Here is a 9,821-nt window from a genome sequence, read left to right as displayed (position 1 = left end):
CATCAGGTCAAGTATGACTGACGTATGGTGACCCTATGAACAGATCTGAACCTTGTACTACCCTGGGCCATCCTCATAATTTCTGAAATATTTGAGCCCACGTGTTGCCATCACTGTCAATCCATTTCATTGAGGTCTTCCTCTTTCTCTGAACCTCCACTTTTCCCAGCAAGATGTCTTTTCCCAAAGACCAGTCCCAGGGAGCTCTGGTGGCCTAGTGACAAGCAGCTGTGCTACAACCCCAAAGGTGTGCAGTTTGAATCCACCAGATGCTCTGCTGGTGAAGGAGGGGCAATCTCTTCCTGTGCCAGTCAGATCAGGTGCACAAGGCGGGAAAAAATACCAAAGACTAATGCCTCGTGACAACATATCCAAAGTATGTAAATATGCCTCTGAGGAACACCCTGGTTGTGCTTCTTCCGGGACAGATTTTTTATTTTTTTTCATCTTATGGGTTCTTGCTGCAGAAGGTCAAGGAGTGCAGCCTTCAATATGGATTGAAGCTCAACATCAAGAAAACAAAGATTGTCACCACTGAACTGATTAGCAGCATCAGGATAGACAGTGAAGAGATTGAGATTGTTAAAAGCTTCAGTTTGCTTGGCTCCACAATCAACACTCTTGGCACCAGCAGCCAAAAAATTAAAAGACAAATTACATTGGGAAAGTCTTCTATCAGGGACTTCTCCAGAGTACTGAAAAGCAACGATGTAGTCTGTAAACTGATGCAGGCCATACATTTTTACATGCTATGTATGCATCAGAAAGTCAGGCAATGACTAGGGATGATAGAAGGAGAATTGATGCCTTTGAGCTGTGGTGCTGGAGAAGAGTATTGAATATATCATGGACTTCTAAGAGAACAAACAGGTTCATCCTGGAGAGAGTGAAGCAGAGCTACTTCTTAAAGGCAAGGGTTCTAAAGCTCCATCTGACATACTTTGGACATGTTATGAGGAGGAGGGTGGAGGGACAGCGCAGGAGGGAAGCCCCTAAATGAGATGCATTGATTCAGTGACTGGTATAATGCGGGTAGGTGTGTCAGAGACAATAAGGTTGGCTCAGGATAGAGCAGGGTTCAGCACAATTGTACATAGGGTCATTATGAGTCACAGGCAATCTGATGGCACATAAAAACAACATGGGATAGTCAACATTCTTTCCTACACAGATCAAGACATCATTTTTTCATTTCCTTTTCAATTCCTTTTCCTTGTCCAAATTTCATATGCACAGGAAACAACTGAGAACACTGTGGCTTGGATCAGTGCTGGATGCCTTAACCTCTCAGTGACATCCTTGCACTTTGGAGATATCCTTGAGATTTTTCCCAAGGCAACATGTCTTGATTTCTTGGCTGTTGTTAACTATGGGTATTGATTGTGGATCCAAGTGACATTAAGTCGCTGAAAACTTCATTATTTTCTCCATCTATCATGATGATGATCATGCTCGGAAGTGAGGAGGGACAGCGCAGGAGAGGAAGACCCCAGATGAGATGAATTGAAACAATAACCAGGGCAATGGGGGTTGATGTCTTGGAATAAGTGAGACTGGCTCAGGCCAGGGCAGGCTTGTTGCAGGTGACTCAATGGCACATAACAACAAAAATATACTATATTTGTTGTTTTCTTATTTAAGCCTCTTGTTAAGAACCAACAAGACCTTGAGGAGGGCCTTTGTATTTAAAAGTTGTTATATTTTGGAGAAATATTCTTCTAAGTGGTACAGTACTCTTCTGTCAATATGCTCTACTGAGGTAACCTAAGGTTACTGTGATGCTGAACTTTGTGCCACTGGGGTGTCAAATGTCATAACGGTTACCCATGGTGCCCAGTGTTTGGTGGAGCTCCCAGTTTAAGACCGATTTGGAAGCAGAAGTGACATCCACTTTTTAAACAACATGCCTCTGAACACTCTAGGAACTTTGATAAATGATGATAGTATACAAAGGCTCCAGGCCTTTTGTTCATGGGGTCGCTGAGTTGCGCTTGACTCAATGACAATCAACAACGTCATGATGTTGCCTGTTGGTCCAGTGATGGGCATTTTTGCATTTTTGTTTTCTTAATGTTGAGATGTAATTCATATTGAAGGCAATAGTCTTTGATCTTCTGCAGCAAGTGCTTTTGAGTCCTCTTCACTTCCTTCAAGACGGTGTCATCTGCATAATGCAGGTTGCTGATGAATCTTCCTCCAATCCTGATGCTACAATCATCTTCATGTAGTCTAGATACTCACATGAGTTGCTCAGTATGGACCGAACAGGTACAACAATACAAAGAATGCAACCCTGATGCATACTTGTCCAGATTTTAAGCCAAGCAGTGCTCCCTTGTTCTGTTAACTGTTTCTTGGGTCTGTGTATAAATTTCTCATAGGCACACTTAAGTGTTCTGAGATTTCCACTCTTCTCAGTGTCACTCATAACTTGTTCTGATCCATAGTCAAATCATTTACTCAGAGTAAAGAAGGCACAATCAATCATCGTGTGTGTGTGTGTGTGTGTGTGTGTGTACTGTCAAATCAGATATGACTAGTACAGGAGATTGTCCCTCCTTCTCCAGTGGAGCATCTGGTTGATTTGAACCACACACCTAAGGATTGCAGTGCAGCTTCTTGCCACTGAGCCACCAGAGCTCCCTGCAAGCAATCATCTTTAGGCGGAGACAAGCCATGGAAACTTGTCTATGGAGACAGTGCTGGTTCTGAGAGGTCGCTCCCACATCTTTGTGAAAAATCTGCTTATGTCTGGCAGAACTGTGGGGTCTTACCCAACCAGTACTGCAAAGCACTTTGCAAACTTTAGAAATCATTCAGACAAGAGCTGGAAACATTGACACTGATGAATCAAAATAATTTTGTGCTTTCATACATCTTACCCTTCTAACAAAAATGGTCTTATGCAGTGTTTGTATTTATGAGACTGAGTTCACTCAGCATAATGCTCTTCAGTCTCTCCCAAGTTAGGTAATATTTAAATCGTTGCTCCTGAGTGATGCATAGTATTCCATTGTGTGAATGTACCACAACTTCTCCATCCTTTCGTATATTGATGGACATGTGGAGCGTTGCCATTTTCTTGCTATTATGAATAACACAACTGTGGTCATCCATGCACAAATCTCCATTTGTGTCTCAGTTCTAATTTCCCTGGGGTGTATTCCTAGTAGTAAAATAGCTGGATCATGTGGAATGTCTATGTTCAGCTTGAGGAAACACCAAACTATCTTCCAGAGTGGTTGTACCATTTTACAATACCACAAGCTGTGTTTCAGAGTACTAATCTCTCCTTTCACATCATCTCCAACATGAAATGCTTGCTTTCCTGTTTAACTTTGCCACTGCTACTGGGGTGAGATAGTATCTGAATGTGGTTTTTATTAGTTTCTCAGAGCTGATGGTGTGTGTGCAAAAAAGAGAATCATGGGGGCAGAGTTTGGTTGGCAAAGGAGTGGATGAAGAAATTAGGAAAGATCCAGTGGGGACCTGTAAAGTAGTAGGCATAGATCAATGGTGATTGGTTTTATGAAACCCAATATATGTGAATGGCATATGAGACAATGTGAATTAAGGAATGTGTTAAACAATGTATAAAAAATTTTGTATGCAAGCATGTAACCAATATATAAGAAAAACCATGTTAAAAATAATGTGTTAGGAATGAGGAACACATTAGCTTGAGACAATGTTAGGATAAACAATTTAGCCTTTTCTTGCCTGTCAACAGATTCCAAAAGAGGACCTTCATGTACTCCCTATTTGAAGAGCAACTGCTTATAGCTTAGTTCTTCATCCTTTCTTATCCTTAATGTTTTAGAAACAGGCAGGTTCAAGCAAATCATCCTTTGCCCCTCATTTTACAACACAATTTCGCAGCAGAACAAAACAATGCCTAGTCCTGGGTCATCCTCACAGTTGCTATATTTAAGCCCATTTTTGCAGCCACTGAGTCAATCCATCTCATTAGGGGTCAATCCTTTTTATTAGGGCCCTCTCTTTTGTACAGACCCACTATCAAGGGTGATGTTGTCCAGGATCTAGACCCTCCTGATAACGTCCAAAATCCATGCATGAGATGGAGTCACCCCATCTTCACTTCTTGGGAACATCCTGACAGCACGTCTTCTAAGACAGATTGCTCATTCTCTTGGTTGTCCAGATTACGAATACTTGACATTCTTCAACAGAATCATAATAAAAAACCATCAATTTTTCTTTGGTCTCTCTCATTCATTATTGAGCTTTCCTATGTATGTAAGATGACTGAAAATGAAACAACTTCAGTCAGACTTACCCAAACCCTCAAACTGACAACTCTATTTTGAACATTTTAAGAACTGTTTTTGAAGTTTTAAAGCACTTTAAGATGTTTTTGTTCCAACAGATGCTTTGCTGGAGGAGGGGCAATCTCTTCCTGTGCCTGTCAGATTGGACTCAATGGTATACAACCAAAAAAGCTTTTGCAACAGACAAGTGGTATTTGATTTTTTGACTAATGTTTCCATGGATAACTGTGGAGCCAAGTAAAATTAAACCTTTGAAAATTATAATCTTTTCTCCATTTATCATGATGATGATACTTATTAATCCAGTTGTGAATCATTTTGTCTTTGATTTCCATCAGTAAGTGCTTCAAGCAAGCAAAATTTGTGTTTTCTGTATCAAAGCTTGCTAGAGTCTTCCTCAGATTCTGATGTCACAGTTTTCTTCATATAATTCAACTTCTTCAAATAATTCAACTTCTTGGATTATTTGCTCAGCATACACATTGAATACAGTGAAAGGATACAACCCTTATTTTTAAAATAGGCGTGCAGTATTTCCTTGTTCTCTAGACCTCTGTTCGGGTTGTACATGATGTGTCAGTTCAGAGGAATGCGTTTGCATAGCCAATGAAGCAAACATAAGCTTTCTTCTGTATCCTCTACTTTGAGTAAGATCCATCTGACATCACCAGTAATATCTCGTTTCAGACCTTCTGAGTCGTTTTAACTTCTAGCAGTTTCCTGCTGATATACTGTCACGAACACTTTAATTACCTTTAGCAAAATTTATTTGCATGTGATAACCACATTCTACTGGATCACTTTTCTTTAGAATAATGTATGTAGTAAAAGTCAATTCTGGGCAAAGTTTTTTTCTTTGAGAACTAAAACAAATAATCTGCAAAATGGAAATGGATATTCTTCCCTGAAATTAAGGTGGAAACTCCAGGACAGGCAATGTCATTTCTATTCTATTCTTCAGTCCTTAAAACTGTGTTTATTACAGCTTAACTAGCTACTGAGTATGATGCTTGTCAGAGTAAAACATGTTACACTAGAAAGGCACACATCTGTTTTAAAGAAGTCAGGGACAGAAATCAGGAACGGACAATTCAGTGTTAATGACATCAGTCAATGTGGCATGTGTCATTTACCCCTTCTCACCTCCTCACTGTGCTGCAAAGAATATAGAGAAGGGTGTACATACAGCTCAGTGTCTGGACCGAATTTATAGATAAGATTTTGTATGTATATTTAGACTGAAAAGCTTAAGATATAGGAAGATGAATTCACACACTAGCCTTTGTTCTCTGTGAAAACCTTACTGAAATAAGATGTAGTCTTCAAAAGGCAATGACCCACAAAAATTTTTGGCAAGTGAAAGCCTTTAGACCAAAAGTAACTAATACATAGGTGAGAGAAAGCAGAATCCCAAAGCCAGCCATGTTTCTCAAGTTGCACAAAAGCAACTTAGCTAGCATCATCAAGAACTGCTGACACCAGGAAATGTTGAGGAATTGAAAGTGGGGCTAAAAAGAACATAGCTTAAAAGACTGTAAGGATCAGACTCCTAGAAGCTTTCCTAGAAGCTCCCAAGGAACATCCTTGCCTCAAAAGGAGAATGACACGAGGGATAAACAGGTATTTGACAGAGGGTTCAAGACATGGCTACCTTCCTTAAAACAGGACAATTAAACTGAGAGTTAAGACTATTCTGCTTTTTCTTCCTTACTTTACGGCAAATCTGACATCACTGAGTTAGAGAGAAGACCCTCCATTGTAAAAGAAATGAAGAACGCATTTCCCATGTTAACAGCCCAGCCAGAGCACAGTATAGTGAGCCCACATTCAAGGAGCTCCCAAATACTAACTTTCCCAAAGATTTCCAATCAGCATCCCAAAATCTTAATACAGAGCACACAAGAGCAAGACAAGAATTTGAGAAAGGTTTTAATATGAAAAATAACAAAACAAAGGAATATTCAGTCAAAAGGCCTTGCACATTAAAAATATGACAGCTGGGAGAAAATGGGGAAACTAATAGATTAGAAAATAAAGTTGAGGAAATTTTCCACAAGAAAGAAAATAAGATGGTACACTAGAATATATGATAATGAATCCAAGAAGCCTAACACCCAAATACCTGCCATTTTCATAAAGAGAAAGGGGATATTATAGGAGGTATCCACAAATAAGAAAAATTTCCAGAACTGGAGAACCTGGCACACTAAAAAGTTCAAAGTATCCAACACAAATGATTGGCTTACTCTGAAATGTGTTACTGGAAAATGCAGAATATTACAAAGATCATAAGAAGTCTTGAGGTGGGAGGGAATGAACACATACAAAACACCCTAAGAATTCTAGTATCATTGCACTTCCTAACATTTGTAGGACAGAAACAATGAGCCAATGCCTTCAAAATAATTCTAAGGAAAAATTACTCCCAACCTGGAAGTTGGGGAGTAATTTTCCAACCTAGTAACAAACAATTATTAAGTGGAAGGAAGAAACATGCAAAATCTAGTTTTAGTTTTCCCCCACAAATACTTTTGCAAGTTATATAAAGATGATTAAAAGGTTAGGACAAATTAAGTGTTTGACAAGGAATGTGTGCCATGCACAAAAAGCAAATGGAAAAAAGGCCAATTATTAAGTGAAAATAAATTTATAAAGGAAAAGTAGTAACAGCTTACAACATAACCTAATTATAATCACAAGGTAAAAATTAAATCTTGATCTAAATTATGATACTGTTTTTGTGTACTGTTGAGTCATAACCAGCTCATAGCTGACCCCCCACCCCTCGAGGGGTTTCAGAGACAGTAACTCACATAGAAGACTGTCCATCTTTCTCCTATGGAGCAGCTGGTAGATTTGAACTGTGCTTCTTTGTCAGCCCAACTCTTTAACACTAAGCCAAATGATATACTTACAATAGGATTTTGGGAAGGTAGTAAGAACTTGCGCCTCCATGGGGTAAAATGGTGGTGAAAACAAGCTAAATCGTCTATTCCCGTACCAGAAGTCAACAGATAAAGGCTAAACTTGAGAAATCAGGAAGCAGCAAAAGAAAATAAAAATCAGCAAAAGGTTGAAACTGGTTGCCACTGGGGAGTAGAAAGCACAATGTTGCTTTTTAGCTGCCACGCAGCAGGTGACAGTGCCTGGCTGTGCATATTGTGAGAGCTGAGGGCATTTTCCATCCTTTTCAAGGGGAGTGCTAACTCCCTTTCCTTTCATATAAGAGTGTTGCTTTTTAGAAGTACTATTTTTTTTTACACTGGTTAGAATTAAAAGTGAAAACTTTTTGAAAGCTTCATGTACCTTACAAAGTGACAAACTGAAGCATAATTGTAACAACCATAGAGACTGGTTAAAGGGTTATCCCATTTAAACCAAAGAGCTCATCAGTGATCTCTAACTGGTGTAACTCATTGGTAAACACAGCGCAGGACTTCTACTAGGAATTTTGTATAGAAAGCAAATAATGTATTTATATACAGTTAAGTCACATGTTACATGAAATCTATATTCCAGCCATAGTTACACCAGTCAGTATTCATAAGCATATTCTTCTAAAGCATCATTTTGATTTGTTATCTAAAAAGCATGTAATTTCTCCTCTTATAAAACAGGTAGTAGCAAACAGTTACCTTATTGCATTATTAAGGATTCAGAGTTGTAAAATCAGTGATATAAGTGATAAATATGTGTATGTACACCTGCCCACAGGGGTGAGCATAAAGTCGGTTATCATAATCATAACATTATATATGTAAAGTTTTCATTTCTTCTCCTTTCCTCCATGTGGGCTGACATTACTCGTGCTGTTTGGTGCCATCGAGTTGACCTTTTCATTTTTTTGAGTCGACCTTTTGAACACAGGTGAACCTTGCCCACTCTCGTACCACTGTCACAATCCCTGAATTGCTCAAGCCCAGCATTTCAGTCACTCAGCTAATCTATTTTGTTGAAAAAGGTCTTCCTCTCTTTCCCTGACTCTCTACATTTCTAGGATGTCTTTTTCCAGGGACTGATCTCTCCTGACAATATACCCAAAATATGTGAGATCCTTGCCTCTAAGAGCACTCAGTCCAAGACACTTTTGTTCGTGCTTTTCGCAGTCCACTCAATACTCTTCACCAACACTCTAAAACACTGATGTTTCTTCTCTAATTGCTGATTTTAATTCTTCTCCTTTCTCATTGGTAGCTTATTTGACAAGGACTTTGAAACCAGAAAATAAAACTTGTTCAAAAAACACAAACATCGCCTTCGTGCTGGAACCAACTCACAGCTCCCGCCGTTTTTCAGAGGCTGTAGTATTGCCTGTGAATTCAAACTGCCAGAGAGGCAACACCTTTGAATTAGCAGCACAACTCTCTACCCACTAGGCCAGGAGGGCTCCCTTTCCCACTAAATCAAAACTAAGTCTCTGCTGTGCAGCTGAAGCCTATTCATAACTGACCCTCTGGAGGGTTTGCCAGAGGCTGTAAATCACACTGAAGAAAAATGGCCCTTCTATCTCCCTCAGAGTAACTAGTGGATTCAAACCGAAACCTTTTGGGTTGGAAGCACAACTCCCTAGTGGTAAGAAATTGCACTGCAATCTTGAAGGCACATGGTTTGAATCCACCAGTTGCTCTGTGGAGGATAATGAGCCGTCTCCTCCCATACCACTAACAGCCTCTTAAAACCTGCTGGAGGGTAAGCTATGGGTCTGTGCAACTTGATGGTGCTCAACAACAAGAGTGGACACATTAGTAACATACAGGCTGAAGGATAAAGTAGCTCACCCCACAACAAAGCTGGCAGTGTACAGGAAACGGGCAAAGAGCTATTCCCTGTGTCACTGATACTAACAGTGTTAAAAAGCAGACTTTAAAAGAGAGATATGTATGATTATATTTAAACTGGGGTGAAAAACAATCTGGTCATCAAGCTCTAAACATAATGTTAGAGAGCTTCTCCTTATCTCGTAAGAATATTGTTTGAGTCTTTGAAATTGGCAACTGATTAATGCTTGATTTATTCTTGTTTAAATAAACCCAAACCAAATCAATAAACAAATAATTACATTTACAAAGATAGGAGTTCTGGCGGCTTATCTGTAGGGAGTTGGAAAGCCAACCCAAAGCCCACTCCCCTCTGGCAGTCTGAATCCAATGGCTGGGAAGGATTAGAAGAAAAAGACAGGCAATCTTCTCCCTTATAATTACAGCTTTGTAAACCAAACAGAGGGTGAGCTGTGAGTGGTTCTGACTCCACAGCAATGAGCAAGTGGCTGAGGAGATGCAGAGTACTTGTGGGAACAGGTCTGGCTGGCCACCATCTGCCCCTTTCTAAAAGCCTCTAAGAATAAGAGACACTGAGAACAAAGACATAATAGCAAAACAGTTACCTTTTCCTGCCAAGAAATGGAACTCCCATGGTCCCGCAAACTTTTATTCATTCCACAAAATTTTACTGAGCACCCCCTATGTGTTAGGTGCTACAATATAGAAAGGCTGATAAAATTGTTTGTACACATAAAATTTTACTTCACCCTTG

This window comes from Elephantulus edwardii, unplaced genomic scaffold, assembly GCF_000299155.1.
Source record: "Elephantulus edwardii isolate Elephantulus edwardi_28Jun2011 unplaced genomic scaffold, EleEdw1.0 scaffold00120, whole genome shotgun sequence".
Lineage (NCBI taxonomy): Eukaryota > Metazoa > Chordata > Mammalia > Macroscelidea > Macroscelididae > Elephantulus > Elephantulus edwardii.
Note: the sequence above shows the minus strand (reverse complement) of the source record.